This window comes from Manis pentadactyla, chromosome 11 (assembly GCF_030020395.1).
Source record: "Manis pentadactyla isolate mManPen7 chromosome 11, mManPen7.hap1, whole genome shotgun sequence".
NCBI lineage: Eukaryota > Metazoa > Chordata > Mammalia > Pholidota > Manidae > Manis > Manis pentadactyla.
The window spans coordinates 65000243-65023029 of NC_080029.1; the positions used below are offsets into that span (position 1 = coordinate 65000243).

Consider the following 22787-nt stretch of genomic DNA (forward strand, 5'->3'; position numbering starts at 1 on the left):
AGCAGTAGACTCATAGACACTGAGAGGTGACTAATGTTAGCATGGGGGAAGGGTTGGAGTGGATGGGTGGGAAGAGTGAGGGGGATAAAAGGGTACAGAAATCTCAATCATAATATAAGTTTGTCACAGGGATGGAAGTGCAGCATGGAGAATATAGTCAATTATTCTGTAACATCTTTCTATGTTGACAGATAGTAAATTCACTAGTTGGGGTGAGGATTAAATAATGTAGGTAACTGTTGAATCACTGTGTTGTATACTTGCAACCAATATAACATTGTGTATCAATGATATACTTCAATAAATGTGGAGACCAGCTCCGCAATCCAGCTGAACCTGAGAGAGGTGGATGGGAGATGCAAGAAAAACACAGAGATAGCAAGAAAGACACAGAAACCAAAATTGGGGTCAGGAGGTTCACTGGCCACTGATGGCAGACAAGTGACACAGTTTTATTTCAATGCATGGTTTATATACACAGGCTCACTTCCGTGAGCTGCCCACAGTGATCTCACTTCCAGTGATCTCACTTCCGGATCTGGTGTTCTCACTTCAGGTCCTCCACAGATAAAAAAATGCCTACAAGTCCAGAATGTATCATAAATGAGTAAAGTCGGCTGTGGGTGAAATAATTTTTATGAAACATGTAGCCCTTTCAGTCTATCTTTTGTTTTTCCAGTTTTGATAGAGACAAGAGTGCAAAAATTTAATTTTCCTCCTAATTTTATCTGTAAGATAAACAGTAGTGGAAGCATGGTGATAAATGGTAACTTACAGGTAACTTTATGGCAGGTAGGGATTAGAGTGGTAAGAACGATGGTGAACTGAAAAGTGAATAAGCTGCAGACTATGAATAGGCTGCAGCCAATTGTTACCTTGTAGAATTTGAATTTGATGTTTCCACTGTTTCTAATTTAATTCTTATATAATGTTTCTGGTTGCCTTACAAATGAACTATTCAAACAAGATATATATTCAGGGAGTGGCTTATTATCTTCAGCTGTAGAGCAGTCTCATTTCTCATCTGATCTTGTCATCACCTCATGTTTTCCAGCCTGTGTATATTCTTTTCCTTTGGTCTTGAAATCTTTCTGTGCAATGGAGTGACAGACATTCTGTTCTTGCTTCCACCCTTGTTCCACTCCACCTAGATGCACAAGACTGCATCAGGAGGCAGACTGGATTTTATCTGCTCTCTCTCTCCCTAAAGCACTTTTCAAAGCATAACAAGGAAGTCTTTGGAAAGTCAGGTTTTCAAAAGTGATGCCCTGCCTAAAACGTTCTCCACACTTCTTACACTCTTTCTCTGCTGGGGCAGTATTCAAGGAGCTCTGCAGTACCTAGTCAACCAGTGGACAGATACTTACTGAGCATCTAGAAGGATTAAGGCTATGCTGGGAGCTGGGAGGACTACAAAAGGTAGAAGAGAGCAGCTCTTCGTGAGCCTGCCCCTCATATTGAGGGGACAATGTGGCTTAGGGAGCAGCTGCCTAACCTAATACTTCTCGAGGACTTGAGACACAATGTGAATCTCTGTGCTAGCAAGATATCTGCTCAGACAGCTGAGCAATCTGGTATTTACATCCCTTCTGCATTCTTCTGGTTTGTGTTTTCTTTACAGAACTGGTAAACACTGTGTGCAGGACTCTGGGGGCCTGGATTGAACTCCAAATGTGCAAAATCACCACTTGCACCTGTGCATTGGCACCAAATTGACAGGTGAGCCCAGCTCTCTATGGTCACAGGGAGTGACAAGGGGAGCATGATGCTTTCCTGGTGCCTTAGCCCCCCAGTGACAGTGAGAGGACTCCATGCTGGTAAAACTGTGCTGAGTGGAACAGCATTGGACAGTGTCTGTATTTTGAGTCCAACTTATTCTGCCCAATTCCCATGGTGCATATGTACTGGACCTGAGCTTAATGTTAGATGAAAATAACAATTGACATTACAATGAAAATGTATTGAGTGCTTACTCTGTGTCAGGTACTACACCAGGTTCTTAATGTTGATGATCTCATTTTATCCTCTCATTGTGTAAGGTTTTTATTATTATTAACAATAGTTATTATTATTACGCCCCATTTTACAAACAAGAAAAATAAGGCTCAAAGGCACACTTCTGCTTAGTGGTAGAGCAAGATTTGAACCCAGGAATCCATTCATCTTGTACATGCTACCTGGGTGAAAACTCTAATTAAAGCCTATGGCATTAGATTTCAAGGAGTCCTAATGTGATTTTTTAAAACACATGTGTCTTAATTTGTTCAATCAATATACTTCTGAAAAATTGAATAGGAAATGAATATAAATATCCTAAGGGCATGGAATATGTCTTTGTAACATCTCCAGTGTTTAGCACTGTGCCTTGTACATAGAGGACCTGAAACAAACATTTGTTAAATGAATGGCTGGATGGATGAAACAACTGTAGAAGTTCATTTGAATTTTAAATGTACTCAGTAAGACCAGTGTTTGAAGGGGCCTGCAGTGTCACCAAACAGAATGTGTGGATTGATCTGGTTTATTTAAAGTTACCTATAAGTGGACATTGATACGTAGAAATATGAGTGGAAGGATGTTTCAAAAATGGACTTTGCTTTCTTCTCACACTTTTCTGTTATTGTTGAGTTTTTAAGCAGTGAGGATGCGTGTGTCTTAGCCTGGGTCCCACTTGAAGCAGAGTCTCATGGAAAGGACTTGGTGTAGTAGATCTTGGGCACAATCCCAGGGTGAGGAGTGAGGAGTGAGGAGACGGAGACGGGGAGAGTGAAAGCGCACGCCTCGGTGTGTCAAGGCTGTGGAGATGGGTAATGGGAGCTCCTGGCCACGGGTACTGGCCTGAAGGCTAGGAGACTGGAGCAGTAATCCACTGGCCTCAGTCCTCATTGGCACAAGCACCCCCACCTTCCAGGCATCACTTTCGGGGTTCCAGCTGCAAGTGGGCCCTGGAAGCATCAGAAAAGTCTCTGAGTCTGTTGGCAGAAAGAGGTACAGCCCACACTTGAGGTGGGGCTTTGACTGTACCAGGTGAGTCTGAACTTCTGAAATGGCCCACCACAGCTATGGCTAAAATTAAAGGTGGGAACATGAACTAGGAAACATCTACAATGGTATGATTTTTCAAAAACCAACAAAACAATTTTTAAAATGACAAAAGAAATTTTTGTGAAGCACAGAATGGTTCTCTGATTTGACTTTGCAAATCTGGACTCTACAGATGAAGTTTTCAGTGAGATCCTGAGTGTTGGAGGTCAGGTTCCCAGGAAGCAGACTGAAAGGCAGAGAATCTGTGCAGGAAACATCTTGGGAGCACTCTGAAATCCATACCTGCAGGGAAGCAGGACTGGGCTTAGGGAAAAGCCAGGCTGTGGTGTAGCCACAAGGCTTTAGAAAATTCCACTGAGGGCTCTGAACCTGGGATGGCCCTGGAGTTTACTGGCTGGGGTGAGAGGGCTGGGCTTTTATACACAAGCATCCTCTAGTCACTGGATGCCAGACACCCAGGCAGGGGACACAGCCTTGAGTGGTGCAGCTGAAGGCAATTTCGGGAAAGGGCTTAGAGCTGAGGCCTGCCATAGGGATCTGGGCAGCACAATATAGGGCCCACTGCATGTGATTTTTAGTGAACCTGTCCGTGAACATCTGGACCAATCAATCAACTGAACAATTCAAACCCAGGAAAAATAGCAAAATTTAACTCAGTATCAACTCTCCCTCATGGTGGCAGGCCAAACTGAAAAGATAAGAGGAAGAGGCCAAAGTTATTTTCTTATATGTTGAGTGAAGACTTTAGACTAGATCAGGAGTTATAACCTGGAGATTGATAGGTCAACTCTGTCTGCTCAGTCTGTCTTATTACCTGAGTAGGTTTTCAAATCCAGATTTCTAGCTTCTCTTGAAAATTTGGAAGACCTGGTCCATTAGGCTCACATTGTTTCATGGCAAGTACCAGCTAGAGTGGGGTAGCAGGTGCTCCCTTTAATCTTTGTCTGCTTCCATCATTTATGTTACTGCCTGAGCCCTGTAACGACCTGAGTTTATGGACTCTGATCTACAAGTTTCCACCTAGCTCTGATGAGCTGTGATTCCATGTGAACAGTCTTACATCCTGCTGAAATGGGCTTTTGACTTTCTAATAACACAGTGACAGCTAGAAACTGTTGAGTGCCTTGTCAAAGATGCAACTTTTCCTGGATATTCTCTCTGGGCAAGTTAGACTGTTTCTTTGAAGGCTGGTTTTCTGACTTTGAAAATGAAGATTTCAGTGACCCTGATCTTGACCAAGAGCAGTAAGCAAAATGGTTCTGGTGGTTGTGGGAGGGGCTATGTGGGGTTTTCTAGCCACTAAAATACTATCAAAGCCTCTGTGATTCCTACATGTGCCTGAATCTCAGAATTATTTGGTTTTATAAGAATATAAATTCTCAGGTCTTCTATTTTTATTTTAACATTTATGCTTATTTTTATTTTAGTTATTTTACTTTTAATTGGTTTCTTTAATGATCTTTGTGTACAACCAGATGTAGGAGCCATATTGGATTCTCCTAGTTGCTCCTTGTTTTAGCATTTGGCATGTATTCTGGGCTTCTGAGCATCCACTGTGTAGGGACCCTGTTTTATTCATCTTTTCATCCACCCCCATCTTTTAGTGCTACCCCTGAGCACAGTGCTGTGGGAGTCCTATGCCCTTGATGAATGTTGAACAAATGAATGATTGAATGAACGAACAAACATTTCCAAATAGCTTTCACCTTTAGGAGGTAAAGAGCACAAACCTCCAAAATCATATGTTGAAGATCATTTGATTTAGAGAATTTATTTTATAATATGGTGTCAAATAAGACAGAAAAGGGAAGAGTCCTAGCTTTATCTTGGGAGGTTTTTGCCTTGGGGATGTTAAGAAACAAATGATTCCTTCTATAAAGAACTTATGCTTTTCATCAAAAGATAGATTATTCACCCACCCAACAGTGCATGTGAGTTATTTGTACAATATTTCAAAAACAACAAATTGACTCAATAGAAAAGGAAACTTTCTAAATTATGCTTAAATTTTGCCTTGAAATATAAACCTTGAAAGAATAAGACCAGGAACTTCATTCATAGGAGATAGATGCAATGGTACAAATTTAATTTATTATGTTATGGTTTATTTATCTGGTGCTCTGCTTCCTAAGAGTTCAAAAGGCCTGTGTCTGCAGTGGCAAGTCTCCCAGGTAATTTGGATTTTGAAGGAGGAAAACCCAGAAAACTTTGGTTCAAATCTTGGAGCTTGTTTGGCTGTTTACACAGCCTGCCTTTCCTAGAGTCCCTTTGCCTTCTCTCTAATTTGGGGGTTCAGAAAGGCTACAGAGGGGTGAGATGGAGAATGTGATTGGCCTGAGCTTGACTGCTGTGGACCAACAGGCCTGAATCAGCAGCCTTGGACAAGTTTGGCACTCTGTCTAGAATGCTGGGGATTAGGAATGGTTTTTTCTCAAGTGCTTAGGAGTCTCTGTTAGATGAATGTTGTATAAGTTTTTTGGCACTGCTAATGATTTCTATCTTGAACTCAATTAGAATAAGTTTATAAAATCAGTGCTGTGCATCACTGGCACCTGCACTTTGTTTTTCATTTTCTTCTTCTTAAAAAACAAACAAATGATAACATTGTAATGCAATAAACTATTCAAATTAATGTTGTACAGACAAAGAAGGTAATGGTGGTGAAAGTAAACCACGTGGGGTTGGCTGTGGCACCATGCAGTAACTTGAGATATTCACTGTTAGCTGAAATTTGAAAGGCATGGTATGAAAGGTGAGTGGGAATGTCAATGTTTAAGAATCCATATTTCGTCTCTTCAACAGATGGTGCTGGCAAAACTGGACAGCTACATGTAGGAGAATGAAACTGGACAATTGTCTAACCCCATATACAAAAGTAAACTCAAAATGGATCAAAGACCTGAATGTAAGTCATGAAACCATTAAACTCTTGGAAGAAAACATAGGCAAAAACCTCTTAGACATAAACATGAGTGACCTCTTCTTGAACATATCTCCCCGGGCAAGGAAAACAACAGCAAAAATGAGTAAGTGGGACTATATTAAGCTGAAAAGCTTCTGCACAGCAAAAGACACCATCAATAGAACAAAAAGGATCCCTACAGTATGGGAGAATATATTTGAAAATGACACATCCAATAAAGGCTTGACGTCCAGAATATATTAAGAGCTCACACGCCTCAACAAACAAAAAACAAATAACCCAATTAAAAAATGGGCAGAGGAACTGAACAGACAGTTCTCCAAAAAAGAAATACAGATGGCCAACAGACACATGAAAAGATGCTCCACATCGCTAATTATCAGAGAAATGCAAATTAAAACTACAATGAGGTGTCACCTCACACCAGTAGGGATGGCTGCCATCCAAAAGACAAACAACAACAGATGTTGGCGAGGCTGTGGAGAAAGGGGAACCCTCCTACACTGCTGGTGGGAATGTAAGTTAGTTCAACCATTGTGGAAAGCAGTATGGAGGTACATCAAAATGCTCAAAACAGACATACCATTTGACCCAGGAATTGCACTCCTAGGAATTTACCCTAAGAATGCAGTAATCAAGTATGAGAAAGATCAGTGCACCCCTATGTTTATCGCAGCACTATTTACAATAGCCAAGAATTGGAAGCAACCTAAATGTCCATCGATAGATGAATGGATAAAGAAGATGTGGTACATATACACAATGGAATACTACTCAGCCATAAGAAAAGGGCAAATCCAACCATTTGCAGCAACATGGATGGAGCTGGAGGGTATTATGCTCAGTGAAACAAGCCAAGCGGAGAAAGAGAAATACCAAATGATTTCACTTATCTGTGGAGTATAAGAACAAAGGAAAAACTGAAGGAACAAAACAGCAGCAGAATCACAGAACTCAAGAATGGACTAACAGGTACCAAAGGGAAAGGGACTGGGGAGGATGGGTGGGTAGGGAGGGATAAGGGGGGGGAAGAAGTAGGGGGGTATTAAGATTAGCATTCATGGGGGGGTAGGAGAAAAGGGAGAGCTGTACAACACAGAGAAGGCAAGTAGTGATTCTACAACATTTTGCTATGCTGATGGACAGTGACTGTAAAGGGGTTTATAGGGGAGACCTGGTATAGGGGAGAGCCTAGTAAACATAATATTCGTCATGTAAGTGTAGATTAGTGATACCAAAAACAAAACTAAACAAAACAAAAAAAAAAGGGCAGTTCCTGTGTGGTGACCTCCAATGAGTTCTACATAAGGGTATAAAGGGCATATAAAAGTGTAGGCAAAGGGTCTGTTTGTGTTTATACAGAGGATCAAAGCCTAATTGGGCTACCATGAAAATGAACTAAGATATGATATGAAAAAGAACTTCCAACATCAGCACTCTCTGGAAGACTCATGCCAGAAGATGATCATCAAAAAACCCCAATAAAGATCCATGCACTGCTACAGCTGTAGATGCACTCATCCCACCAGCTCCTGGACTTGCCATGGGAATGAAGGAGATATCTAAGCTGGCCTGTGCATACAGTAAAACAACAAATTTGACTGGATCTATACTGTTGGAACTCAACCAAGAATTAGGAGAAGTGCAAATTGTAGCCCTCCAAAATCTTACAACTACAGACTACTTACTGTTAAAAGAACATAAGGGATGTGAACATTCCCCAGGAATGGGTTGTTTTAATTTGTCTGATTTCTCTCAGACTGTTCAAGTTCAGTTGGACAATATCCACCATATCATAGATAAGTTTTCACAAATGCCTAAGGTGCCTAACTGGTTTTCTTGGTTTCAGTGGAGATGGCTGGTAATTACAGATATGCTTTGGTTATGTAACTATACTCCTATTATGTTAATGTGTGTGCACAATTTAAGTAGTAGCTTAAAACCTATACATGCTGAAGTTACTCTACAAGAAGATATGTCAAAGAAATAATCAATCTTCCCATGTTTTCTTCCGCCTGCTACTTCTGTAGCTTTTCTTCTTCCTTCCTAATTACAACCCTTAAATAGAATTCATGCCTCATATCAAATTTACCGAGTATCATAATTCTTTCAAGTGGTAAAGATATCTCAAGACAAATGCTGGGCATAGAAGCTACAGGGCATAAATATGCAAAGAAATAAAAAGTTAACCATTTCAAACAATAAGGCTTCTCTCTCACTTACCAACTTTACATTTCCCTGTAGGGCCCCGGGAGATGACTGGTTAGCCAGAGACGGGTAAGATTCCTCAAGGGAGGAACAACCTAAGACAGGCACAGTCTCAGGGGGGTCATCAGGTGAGAAATTAGGGATCAACAGAGGTGAGGCTTAGAACCTCACCCCTCCTTCTGAGAGAAATCTTCTACATACATGGATGTTTTATTGCCCTTGTCTAGCTTGGATTAACACATTGTCTACAGGCACACACCTGATCATCTACATTTGCTCTCTTACAACACTAAACTATGTTTTCTACCTTTATCTTGTATCTACCTACCACTTCAGCACTTTATTAAAAATAATAATAATAATAAAGAGAGAATGTGGTATCCACATATACATCAAGTATAAAAACCAAATGAGTATTCATATTTGAACTGACTGTTTATAGTTCATAATGTATGAGCAAAACCAAAAGTTTCTGTGATGACTGCCCTTGTACTGTTCACTATGTAACTTATTCATTATGTAAGAATTTTTTCTCCATGTAAGAACTTGTTTGTTATGCCTCAGAAGATTGGAGACTGATGAAAATTAGGCTTGGGGTGGATTAACGATTGTGCATTGAGCATTGACTCCCCTATACAGAATTTTATTGTTGTTAACAACCATTTGATCAATAAATATGAGAGATGCCCTCACAAAAAAAAAAAAAAGTACAGACTTCCAATGGTAAAATAAATAAGTAACCAGGATGTAATGTATAGCATAAGGAATATAGTCAAGATATTGTAACAGCTTGGTAGGGTGATAGCTGGAACCTAGAATTGTCATGTATATAAATGTTTTATCACTGTGTTGTACACCTGAAACTAATGTAATGTAATGTAATACTGTGTGTCAACTACCCTTCAATAAAAAATAATTATCTACAAAAAAAAAAAAAGAAAAGAATCCATACTTCATAAAGGATACAGTCACTGAAGTGGACTACAGACTGGGACATATAAATCTCAGCATTGGCCCAGTTGTTGTCTGTGAAGTCTGGAATGAGGGCTACTCATGACATGGCCATTCTGTGGGCCGATCATGGCTGCATCTGACACAGCCCACAGATTTCTGTAGGTGCTACAGCTGTTATGATGACCGCTGCTACTACTATGCTTGCCATTACTATCACCACACTTCTTGCTGTATTGGCTGTCCAGGTCACCTCTTCAGGGGATCTTGAGGAAGCCTGAGTTTGCCATCACCATAAAATCCAGAACTATGACCAGGTTGGACAAAGCCATGATCAGAAATTGATTTAATACTTGTGAGGCTGGTGGCCCTGTCTGATGAGGATCTTGAAAAAGGGAAGGTTTCCATCCAGTTCCAAGGTCTGTAGAAATAGGGAAGACTTTTATGAATCTTAAGAACCAAAGAAAAGTATGAAGGGGTAATACCAGAGTGGCTGTCCCAGACTGCCTGAGAAATGGGGCGGCAGGTTCCTTCAGTCTCAGGCTTTCAGTGGCGAGACCTCTCCATTGTGAGGGCAGTGATATAGTAACACTTAGAAGGGCTCAGAGTGTCCCATTAGGCTTGTGGACAAGAATCCAGGGGTTGTCCTGCCTAGGGAGCTCTCTGGCCATTAAGAAACCTTACCTTAGGAAGAGGCTTGAAGGTGGCAGTGTGAGAAGTGAGACAGAAACCTCCAAAAACCACATATATGAAAATACAGCAAATACAATGAATCCTGAAAGAGCAACCAGAGAGAAGACTGCAACAGACTGCCTACATCTGGGGAAAAGAGAAGACCTCATGGAAAAGGGTAAAATAGCAAAGACTTGATCCAGCAGGACCCAAGCCCTCCCTCCCACCCCAGCTCACCAGCCAGAGGAAGAGAAATGGAGCAGGGAGGGAGTAGATGCCTAGGACTGCTGAACGCCCAGCCTGGAGATCTGCTCCAGGAGCACAAACCCATACTACGTGGTGCTCTGGAGATTAGTGGGGTTGGAAAGCAAAAACAGGTGGAACACTTGGAGAGACAGAGATTCCAGCCACTTGTGGAGAAGAGGTATTCACAACTGGCCACTCTGGGACAAAATAAAGGGGGATACTTTGAAAGACTTCCCAACATGAGAGGGCTGCTAAAGGGGCATGGATTGCACAGAGCTTGCTGTTCAGGAGAAAGGACAGGTGGACAAAATTGTCCTGGTACACTCAGCCCAGCAGGTTGGGAACATTCAGGAGCTTCAGGCACCTCATTCCCCTGGCTGGCTGGCCCTGAGACTCCACCTGCCACCATGATATGCAGCCTGCTGCTCCTTCTGCCTGGCCAGCACCAGTTCTCAAACCTGCTACCCCTGCCATTGTGCCAGGCCATCCAGAGGGTGGCTCTGCCTATGGCAGCTGCAGGGGCATAACCCAGAGGCTCCTTAGGTGCACTTGGCTCACTAGCCCTGGCAGTGGAGGCAGGCACTGCAGCCAGGAAGCAGGAAAGAGCTTTTTCCTTCTAACAGGCACTGGCACCGCTAACCTGCGACTCCTGCCATCACTCCAGGTGATGGGCAGCTCCAGAGAGTAGAGCTTCTGGGCACTACAAGTTGCCACCTACACAAAGTTATTCTAGAATAATCAATACAAATATGAAAAGGCAAAAGAGACCCCAAATCTCACAAACACTAGAAAGAGGGCTAAGTGAAACTGAAATCACCAATCTTCCTGATAAAGATTTCAAAATAAAAAGCATAAACATGCTCACAGAGCTACAGAAAAATAGTCAACACCTCAGGGAGGACTTCAAGAAAGAGATAGAAACTTTGAAAAATACACTTTCCAAAATGAAACATAAATGGAGGGATTTAAAAGCAGATTAGATGAGGTAGAGGAGATGGTAAATGAAATAGAATTAGAGAACAGGAATACAAAGAAGCTGAAGCACAGAGAGATAAAAGGATCTCTAGGAATGAAAGAATATTGAGAGAACTGTGTGACCAATCCAAACAGAACAATATTTGCATTATAGGGGTACCAGAAGAAGAAGAGAGAGAAAAGGGGATAGAAAGTGTCTTTGAGGAGGTAATTGCTGAAAACTTCCCCAATCTGGGGAAGGAGATAGTTTCTCAAGCCATGGAAGTGCACAGATCTCCTAATACAAGGGACCCAAGGAAGACAACACCAAGACATATAATAATTAAAATGGCAAAGATCAAGGACAAGGACAGAGTATTAAAAGCAGCCAGGGAGAGAAAAAAGGTCACATACAAAGGAAAATGAATCAGGCTATCAGCAGAAACCTTACAGGCCAGAAAGGAGTAGCATGATATATTTAATGCAATGAAACAGCAGGGACTCAAACCAAGAATACTCTACTCAGCAAGATTATCATTTAAATTTGAAGGAGGGATTAAACAATTTCCAGACAAGCAAAAGTTGAGGGAATTTACCTCTCACAAACCATCTCTATGGTATATTTTGGATGGACTGCTGTAGATGGAAGTGTTCCTAAGGATAAATAGTGGTCACCAGAGAAGATTAAACCACAGTAAAGGAAGTAGACCAATTAATTAATAAGCAAATGCAAAATCAAATAAATACCCACAAAGTCAGTCAAGGGATACACAAAGAGTATAGACTATATGATGCCTAATATATAAAGAGTAGAAGAGGAAAAGAAAGAATCTTTAGATTGCATTTGATATAGTGTACTAAGTTAGTTAAGTTAGACTGTTAGATAGTAAAGAAGCAACCCTTGAACCCTTGGTAACCACAAATCTGAAGCCTGCAATGGCAATAAGTACATATCTATCGATAATCACCTTAAATGTAAATGGACTGAACTCACCAATTAAAAGACACAGAGTTGAGGATCTGAACAGACACTTCTCCAAAGAAGAAATTCAGATGGCCAACAGGCATATGAAAAGATGCTCCACATCGCTAATTATCAGGGAAATGCAAATTAAAACCTCAATGAGCTATCACCTCACACCAGTTAGGATGGCCAACATAGAAAAGACTAGGAACAACAAATGCTGGCAAGGATGCAGAGAAAGGGGAACCCTCGTACACTGGTGGTGGGAATGTAAATTAGTTCAACCATTGTGGAAAGCAATATGGAGGTTCCTCAAAACACTAAAAATAGAAATACCATTTGACCCAGGAATTCCACTCCTAGGAATTTACCCAAAGAAAACAAGATCCCTGAATCAAAAAGACATATGCACCCCTATGTTTATTGCAGCACTATTTGCATTAGCCAAGATATGGAAGCAACCTAAGTGTCCATCAGTAGATGAATGGATAAAGAAAATGTACATATACACAATGGAATATTATTTAGCCACAAGAAGAAAACAAATACTACCTTTGCAACAACATGGATGGAGTTAGAGGATATTATGCTCAGTGAAATAAGGTAGGTGGAGAAAGAAAAGTACCACATGATTTACTTCATTTGTGGAGTATAACAATGAAGCAAAACTCAAGAACAAAACGCAGCAGACACTCAAACTCCAAGAAGGGACAAGTGGTTACCAAAGGGGAGGGGTGAGGAAGGGTGGGTGGAGATGGAGGAAGAAGGGGATTGAGGGGCATTATGATTGGCATACATAGTGTGGGGGTTTACAGGGAAGGCAGTATAGCACAGAGAAGACAATTAATGACTCTATGGCATCTTGCTATGCTGATGGACAGAGACTGTGGTGGGATGTGGGGGGATACTCGATAGTATGGGTGTAATGACCACAATGTTACTCATGTGAAAATTTCATAAGATTGTATTTCAATGATTCCTTAATAAATAAATAAATAGTAAAGTGGAAAAAAAAGTCAAAAATAAAAAAATAAAAGAAAGAAACCTTACCTTGCTAAGGAGGTGTCTCCAAAACTGTTAGAGACCCCAAAATAGTTTGGGATGACAAATGATTTCTCTAGTGAGCATGCATCTTTTAACATTGAAAGCATTCAAAATTAATTATAGAACCGTTTGTGAGAATCAAACTCAGACTAGCACAGTATTTTGGCTGTAAAGAACCAGGTACATTTCTATTTTAAGCATTGTCAAGGTGGTCAGAAGTAGTTTTCAGCCTGAAAGTAGCAGTATTGGAAATCTGACACCACAATGCTCAAGGTTTCAGCTCCCACTGAAAGCTTATCTTTGCCACCACTATCTTGGTTATCACTGAGAGATACTTAGTAAGGACTCACTTGTAAAATAAGCTCATCAGCTCTGATTGCTTTCCTCTGCAGTCCATTTAGTTGGTGAATAGAAAATTGCATAGGAAGGATGATATAATTTATGCTAGAAGCTACTTTAAGCAAGTTAACTGTCCAGGCAACATCTTAGAAAACTAAGGTAGAGATACATTATAGCACAAACTAAAAATCACTGTAATTAGTTTTTATTCAGCAGAGACATTCTCTGACCACTTATATCAGCCTAGAAGTCATATCTTCCTCTCTGCAAATTAATAAATCACATTAAAACTATTAATGATGTTGATGTTTTGATGTGTGTCAAACAGAAGAATGCCAAAAGAATTCTAAAAAGTGAACTATGGGATAAGATAATCTCTTGGGCTTTAGGAGATGTCTGTAAGACTATCAATCTACTCCTATCCTAGAAAGCTGCTGAATGAGATAAAATTGAGATGTGGTAACAAAATGAGGTCAGATATTTTTCATTTGGATCTTTGGACATCTTGTAATTCAAAGCAAGAGTTATCAATCTTTCCATTCCAGTTTCTGAAGGACTAAACATTGTACCTATGTCAGCCAAAGATAAGACACTAATTAAGCTAACTGTTCATCTTTCATTCAGTGAACCACATTTATATTGTTATTAATTAAAAACCACATTATCTGGTTTTATTAATAAAAATGCACTAAGCACCATAGGAAATTAGGAAAGGAAGATGAGGTCTTGTCCTAGAGCACAGGTAGAGTTGTCTCTGGGCTTTTGTCCCAGACTTTGGCCCATGTTGGACTCCTGGATTATAGATTACTTGGGAAGGAAGATCTTCTCTTTCATCTTGGCTAGCACTTACCCTGTGCTCTGTGGAATGCCACTTTCTACAAGGGGGCCAAGCTATCCATTGTTGCTTCACTGTGAGGTAGGGACAGATATGTTTACCCTCATTTTGCTTATAGCAAAAGTGAAGCGAAGTAAACTGTAAAGGTCACATTAGATAAATTGATCTCATTCAGAAGTCTCAACTAACTAACAGAAGGAAAAGGGTTTTAAATGACAAGTGCAAGGTTTGTTCAATGTTAGGTTCTCTACTGTCAGAAGCTGTGCTTAGAAGACTGTTGAGCCTGTACACAATGGTGTCTTTTGTATAGGTATGCAAAAAAGAAATACATCTTTCATTGCCACTCACCTCTACTTCTAATGTCACTCCTATTTTGCTTACCTCCGGTTAAAGCGCTTTCCCCTCTTGATTCCTTCAGCACTTTCTATCTGCAACATTCTTCAATCCCCTGATTTTTCAAAGTGAGTTTAAAAAAGTCAAGTATGTCCTATCTTGAAAGCTGTAGCAAAATATAAAATAATCCTCTCAGACAATAGATGTATTTGGTGGAATTCTTGAGAAGGATGTGGTAATTTTATAACTGAGAAAACAAACATAAATATTTAAGGACTGATAAGCTCTCCCAGTGCAAATCTCTTCCTTTTCCAACAAGGTATTCAATTGCCTGCAGGCTTGCCTAGTCAAAGACGCCACCTACATCTCTCACCCGGTGAATATTCAGGGAGATGCTCAGTACTTCTGCTGATTTATGTCCGTGTGATTAAGATCTTTATTGGAAAATTGTGCAATATGAGGATCAATATCCAGTGACTTTGGAACAGTAGCCTACACTCAGAAACCCCTCTGCTGGGATGGATGTGCAACTTGAAGAGAACACACATCCCTCTGTCAATTAGCTTTTTAGGTTCATGGCCTGAGAAAACAATGAAATCAGTCAGGTATTTAGCAAGCAGAAGTATGATACAATAAAATCTCTCATAATGAATTTAGCTCAACTCATTTGGAAAGCAAAGGGTAGAGGCCAAGAGAAAGATAGAATGGTTGTATAGTTCAGATTGCTCTAACAAATTATAGACAGAGTTATTGACTATGTCTCAGAACAGCTACCTAGAATGTTTCCTTCCAACTGTACCATAACCAAGGTCTTAAAAAATAATTGGGATTTGGATGAAAAAGAAAAAATCCTGCATATATATTTACATTAAATTTTCAGAACATATTTATGACTCTTTAATTCTGATTTCTGGCTTATCTTGTTCTCTGAGAAAAGCTATATATACCTCCAACTGGAAGAGAGGATGAGGGAAAACTTGGAAAATGTTTGTTTTTCCTTACACATGAACCTGCTCTGTCTCTGAGACATATACAGGACAGCAGAAAAATCCTTTGTATAGGACTCGCAGACTAGCCACAGGCCCCTGTAGTAGGTCACTTTCATAGGGTGGCTATGAAAGGAGAAGAGGACATGCTGGAAGGGTCCCCAGGGAGAGCCAAGTGGCCTACAAGAGGTCTGTCCAGGAGCCCCTAGCTGCTGTGCTCTGGTCTTCTCTGTGCAGCACAAAAGAACCTTTGAGTTCAGAGTCTTTATTTCTAGGATTTGTATTAGTACAGGTTATGAGGCCAGAGGCTCCAGATCATTTCAGCATGATGAATGGCTGCAGTCAGTATCTGACCCCTTGTACTTCCGGGCAGAGCCACAGAGACGCTGGGAGACGCTATAGGGGGATTGGCAATGGTGGTAACAACATCAACTGGGCTGGTGCACATTCTATTCTCTTTAGCCCAAAAAGCTGAGCAGAACCTGGTGAGATGCCCTGCTGTGTACAGAAAGGAATACTAAGACTAGAGGAGGGCCAGAGAATTGTAAACAGTGTTCAGAAAATTGCAATGTTAAAAATAGGCCACATTTTCTATTATTCTACATATGAGGCAGCACATCAGGTATGGATGCAGCTGACTTGTTTCTGTGTCAGCCCATCTCCCTCTGGAGAAATGCCATTTGGGGGCAACTAAGCCAGGCTAAACTTAAGAAATAAGCCTTGGAGGTCTTGACTCTAGTGTGCTGGAGCCAACTTGCACCTACTCGCAAGAGCCAGTTTTGTGCACGTCTTCCCAACTCTGTGTTCAGTGATGACATGTTGGTCACTTGAAATGGGCCATGAAGGAAATATTTGCACCATGAAATTTGGCAAAATTTACAAATCTGAGTGCATTGTCAAACATTTACCAACACACCGTTGTCCTGAGCACTTCCATTTCGAGTGTGCAGAGTAGTTTGGACTGAGGAATCCACTTTCCCCTGAGCAGATCTGCTTTTTGCCTCCCATTCATTGCTACTCACCTCTACTTCTAATGTCACTCCTATTTTGCTTACCTCTGGTTAAAGCGCTTTCCCCTTTTGATTCCTTCAGCACTTTCTATCTGCAACATTCTTCAGACGTTCACACCCTTTATGTCTTGTTTGTGTTTGTGTTTGGTGCTGTTTTACTAGATTCCCTGTACCTGCAACTAGAATGTGAGGGTGGGGAGAGGAGGCACTGTTTAGGAACATCTGCAAGGTGGTCTCAGTGGCAGGCAGGGGTGGTTTAAGAGAGGAGAGAGAGAGAGAGAGAGAGAGAGAGAGAGAGAGAGAGAGAGAGAGAGAGGATTTCCTGGGTCTCATTCTGAAGATACTCAAATGTTCTCACAATGTGCCTTCCTTATGAGGCTTGGTTAGTGATTTTTAAAATCATCACTGTGGGTTGATTTTAATCAACCACAGCCAAGCAAAACTGCTCAAGAAGTAGCCTTCTGTATGGCTAGAAGAGGAGATTGTTCAAGGAGTGAATCTGAGCTAGAAGCTCACTACCCACTTGCTAACATCCCAGGAGACCTTTCAGGAGAGTTCTGGGATGGACAGGAGGAGGGAGTAGTAGGTAACTAACAATGTCTGCTGTTTGCCTGCCTTGTGTCTGCGAGCAGGGGGTTTTCCCCTTAGCATCTTGCATCCCCCCATCTCTCTCCCTCCAATTCTGTAGGCATCTGGGGACTTTTCTCCCTGGTGTTCAAAGAGTCCCAGCTGGGTTCTAGCTCTTCATCTTCCCTTTCAAGAATCATGATCTTCTATCCCTGAAGGCATCCCAGAGAAAGGCAGCCTATCAGAGAGGCTCATCCATCCAGTTTATAGAAGTGATTTCAAAGTGGGTCCTGGGTCTTGAGTCCCTGATGAAGGAGGTCCAGGAAACTATGAGATAGACAACATCCTCTTTGAGTTATGCTAAGGACTTGTGTCAGAGTCTGGCTTTTTTGGTGAATGTGGGCCTTTGGGGAAGTGAGTGGTCTTGATGACTGTGTGAATGTGTCTGTTGAGTCAGAGGCAAGGTGGAGCTGATGTACACAGAGGGGAGGTGAGTCCAGGCTCAGCCATGGCCCTGGGACTGCCAGTCTTTGCTCACAAAGGGCACGAAGAGTTTACTGCTTTTGTTCTGCTTCTCAGTCACACTGGCCTGGTTAACCAAGGATCCACTAATTCCACTAATATGTGGAAGACTCTTTGAAGATCAGTGGGGGGTAGTAGTAAAAGAAAGGTGTGGACAAAGGAGCAGGTTTATTTTCTTTTCATGGAGGAGCGTTTTTGTCTAACTGGAACATATATTGGAGTCCTACACATATGGGAATGGGGTTTTTCAGGCAAAATACTGTTTGCTGTGCAATGTAACTGCCTTTCTACATCACCATTTCAAACATACCAGTAATTACATTACTCATTAGTGCTCTTCTGCAAGAGGAGTTTTGCTTTGAAAATTCCCAGAGAAGAGGATGAGAGGATAGTTGACCCTGGGTTGTAAACAGAGATGTTTTCACTTTTTATTAATATAGAATCAGCTCTTCCCACCTCCACTAGAAAGATGCTGAACAAACAGTAAAATAATATTGGTGGAAGGAATGCTAAACTATTAGCCTATTCAGGGCACCCACATGTTTTGACCTGGCCTTAATAATGAACGAATGAATGATGCCTTGGAATAAACATCACTGGTATCAGTTATTCTAGCATGAAATCCAGAGGGGAAAAATCTCTAGTCTTTGAATTAAGGAGGTAAATTGTATGTGTGTGTGGGAGGGGTAACAGACCTACATGTGAAAATACTTGCTGCTCTCTTAAAAAAAAAAATCTTAGAAACTGCTTAATTTTGATTTAGCTTAGTCCATCTACCTCGCTTATATTGCCTACATACTTTTAAGTGCCATGACATCAAGATTTGCAGGAGTCTAATTCTCCACAGACACAGATTCTCTACTTGAATTATCCCTTCTGTGTTCAGGTGAAAGCAATTTCAGGTGATCACAGTCCTAGGAAAATGTTAAGGTCTGCTGTCTCTTTATTCAGGCATCTGAGTCCTTACCACAATAAACTAAAGCATGCCCTATAGCACAGAGTATGATAAACACAAGGGTTTTGACATCAGGACATACAGTCCTGTTTACACATGCTCCATGTAACTGGACAGCAAACAATGCTCCTTTTCTTCCTATGATCCTCTACATTGCTGTGGAAATCTAAGCAAAATTGGGATAATTGCTACGATTACACTCTTAAAATTCCTAGCTCAGCAGTCATGGGGAAAGGGTGACAAGTTCTTTGTGGTTTTAAGGAAATGGAGGAAAACCTGGGATAGATAGTGGTCAGTCTAGCAGGAGGTGCCAGGTACTATAGAGTTAAATTTTTGAAAAAGCACATTTATCAGTGAACTTCTCTTATATTGACAAATTTGAGGTAACTGTTTAATCTGCATTTGTTGGAAAATGGCTGATTCATCTCTGGGCTCCATCGTGTGTGGCGTTCTAACCAGGCAGCCCACTACTTATGAGAAGAGACAACAGGGCAAAAGGCACACTGTAGTTAGACTGGCTGCTGCTCCCTGCCCTAACCCTAAGGCTCTCTCCAGGACCAGACACATAATTTGTGGGGCTCATTGCAAAATGAAAAGGCAGGGTTCCTTGTTTAGGGAAGCTGCAGCAGAGAAGTAAATCAGGTGTGGGACCCTTCTAAGTGAGGGGGCCCCCGTATGACTCACAGGTCACAGGCCTGTGAGCAGGCCCCGACTCTGACCTTCTTGAATAAGAAGATGGGATGAGAAAGGAAGGGGCCTAACCCTTCCCAGCACAATTTATAGCATGTGCCAAATGCTCACAGAAAAGGTGATGTTTCATTGAGGGCCCCGGGGTCCATTCCTCCTGCCCTTGGTCAACGGAAGACAATGAGGCCTGGAGGGAATGACTCCCCTTCAGGACTCCTCCTAATCCTCAGAGTGTATAGCTTAGAAACTCTTATCCTGAGGGGAATCTAAATGTAAGATGCCACACTTTTCTTCATTATGCTTTACAAATTAAGAATTTTACCCCTTCTGAACAATTGTGATCTGGGGCTGGTGATTTGTCATCTCTGAGCCTCAGTTTCCGTGTTTGTAAAACGGAGATAATACTGATCTTATGGAGTGGTTGTGAGGAATAAATTAAAGGATGAACTTAAAGTGCACAGTAGAGTTCCGGGCACATGGTCCACTCTCAATAAATGGGGTTATTATCGCTATTATTAAGGGAACCCTTGCTTTTGAAAATGTTGTGTGTGAGAGAGAAAAGCCCTCTTTGTGTGCAACCCTCTCAGGCCCCGGGGTGACAACTTGGATGAAGGCTTGTGCCACCCCAGTAGGACTTCTCTGACTCCTTTTTTCCCAGCTTCCTCCAGCTTACCTCTTTTCAAATGTAGAATCTTTTGAATATGATGAAAGTCCACACGCTAACAAAGCCACTGCTGCCAGCAAGGTCACCCAAGGAGAGTCAGCCCTCCTCTGGGTGTGCAGAGCAACATGCATGCATTCAGACACTCTGGAGGCTTGCACTGCTGCTCTGGCCCTGCGTCCTTGCCTCTCACAGCCTCTTCCAAGCCAGGCTGAGGGAGGCTCTTGGATTCTTCACTCAGCTTGGAGGGGTCGTCAGGATCTGTTTGTGGGTGGGGTTGGTGACATCGGACCTTTTCATAGATCCTGTTCTGATTGTTGGAGCAGCTGGGAGGCACTAGCTTGATTTCTCTAAAAGATGGAGCCCCTGCGGGTCACCACTCTGTCCTCTTGCCTCATAGAATGGGGACGGGTGTGGAGTCGCTGGCCTGAGTCAGGTCAGGGCACACTTCGGGCACAGGCTGACTCTGTCTGCAACCTTTCTGATATCTGCATGTGCTCCCTGAGGATTGAGGGCATCTCTCCGACTGGGTAGACCTCCCCCAGCCCCGGGGCCCCACTGCCAACAGGCCCTTGAAGAGTACTCTTTGTGGGATCTGACTTTTCTGCCTCCAAATCCTTTGGGATGCAAGCCTTCTTGCCAGGAAGGAGGGCTCAATTTCAGCAAATGGAGTGTTATTTTCAATTATCTGCACCTTTACTGTGGTCTTGGAGCTGATGGGCGAGTCGGAGGACTTTTGGCCATAGCAGGTTGGTTAGAACAGAATTGAAAGTGTTTGTTGAGCACCTCCTGGGCTCCTAGCACTGCACTAGGGTTGCTGTTATTTCTTCTTGAAAGGTGGGAATTACTACCTTATCTTTCTGCCAATGAAGAAACTGAGGCTGTTTCAATATGTTGCCCAAATGCACATAGTTGATGAGAGGCAGAACTAGCATTTAAATCAAATTCTGACTCATGTTTCTCTCAGTAAATATTAGTTGCCTCACCAGACTAGCATCCTCCAATGGGAACCTTCATCCGAATGTGTGGGGCCTCAGCGGCCAGGCAGGCACACGTTCTGTACATGGAGGTAGGGACGAGCTGGGAAGGGCAGAACTTGGTGGACTGTCTGCTCCAGTAACGTGGGCAGTAGTGGGAGGGCATGGAAGCCCCCAGGGGGCTGTCTGCTGGCCCTTGGCTCCCATTAGAAGACAGAGTGAACATGGGGCCCAGAGCACCTTGGGTACTGCCTAAATGGGTAGTTTCCCCGTGATTAGCTATAAGAAGAGAAGCAACTAAAAGTAAGAATCAGGATAGTAATACCCAGAGACATGGTAGAAAGAGTTTCATATTTCATGTAGCACATGGACTCAGGAAAGGTATACAAACCAGCTCTTTAAAAATCTGGATGAAGATCTGAGCCAGATACCCCACTGCATGTTCAACAGCATCGCCTTTCAGGTGTCCTAGCACATGGGGCCGGGACTGCCTGGTGAGAGTCTTAAGGCAGCTTGGCACGGCAATAGGTAGGTGTCCTAGCAGACCTGGCCCTGCCACTGGGAAACAAGGTTCACTCTGCATGAGAAGAAGCCTCCCACCAAGACCCACTCCAGAACCCTCCCAATGGTGGGAGTGGTGTCCCAGGGCTTCTGATTTTTCATAGGGTGGGTGGGTTGGACAAGGCAACTGTCTGCTATAAATGGATGGGCTGTTGTAGGTGAAGTCCCTAGCATTCAGAGGCTCAGGGCTTCAAGCAAGAGGGTAACACTTCCATTTTAACTGTCCCATGGTTATCCCAGGGCACGGATGAGCTTGGTAGAAGGCAGAACATCAGTGGGCTTAAGGATGACAGACAACTATCCCTGGCCTCTTAGATTACAATAATCTCCCTGCTATACACACTCATACTATAAGGAAACTGGTATCACATTAGTCATGCGATTTATTTCATGTTTATTTGTGGGATTCTTTGAGTAATGTATCTTCCAGACCATGTGTTTTGCTCATAATTGAATCCCAATGCGTGTTTTGCTCATAATTGAATCCCAATGCTTAGCACATTGCCTGCCACATAAGCAAGTGCTCAGATAAATATTTCTCCAATGCATTAACAAATGAAAAGAAGTTCTGGAAATACTAGAAGAGAAGAAAGTGCTTCACATATAGTTTAGTGCTGCCTTCCTTGGCTCTGCTGATTAAGTGCACATGACAGATACCATATTATCATTGTTCCAGATAAGAATCCAGAAAATACTATCTTTTGCAGTGTCATAGAAGTACAACCTTTGTTCCTCTTCACTTGCTGGAAATAGACTTGTCTTTGAATGAGATGAGTCATTGGGGTAGGAAATATTTGCCCTTTTGCCCCAGCTCTGGCCTTATCAGTTACAGTTCCCCCACTGAAGACATGACAGTCATTAGGGAAAAAACAAAGAAAGGAACATAGTTCTTCAAGCTCTGTCTGTATGGGGATCGAAAGTCAAGGCAAATGTTTTGGGACGCTGCCAATAGGAAGATTTGGAGGTTGTCCTTGTGGTTTGAGGCTAGCTTGACCCCAAATATCTGTCTATTAGCCTAACTAGAGGTTCACACATTTCTTTCTTTATGAATTTCTCTTTGGGTTAACATTTGACTCTTGAGAAACTCTGTAATGGTGTAAACATTTTTGGGGGGTAAGGTGGGTGTGAAGCCATGAGCATCCTGGAAGATGGGTAATTTAATGTTAGCCAGATCTTACTGACTGATCTTTCAAGGGCCAGAAGGAAAGTTACAGGTAAGGTCGGAAGGAGTTTGGAGTGTGGGGAGTTTGGGATTGAGGCAATTGGGAGGAGAGGTTGAGGAGGGTGGTCTCATGGAATATTCCTGTGGGGCCAACAGGAACTTGACAGAGAAATGTTGTCAGGGTC

General features: G+C 42.1%; 1 long non-coding RNA gene across 1 annotated transcript in view; it reads left to right on the forward strand.

The window, feature by feature from the left end:
- Positions 1–22787, forward strand: part of LOC130679525 (uncharacterized) — a 33263-nt gene that overhangs the window by 9808 nt on the left and 668 nt on the right. Inside the window, exon 2 of the long non-coding RNA XR_008992511.1 lies at positions 1622–1719. This is a non-coding gene — a long non-coding RNA (uncharacterized LOC130679525). The remainder of the gene's footprint in view (positions 1–1621; positions 1720–22787) is intronic.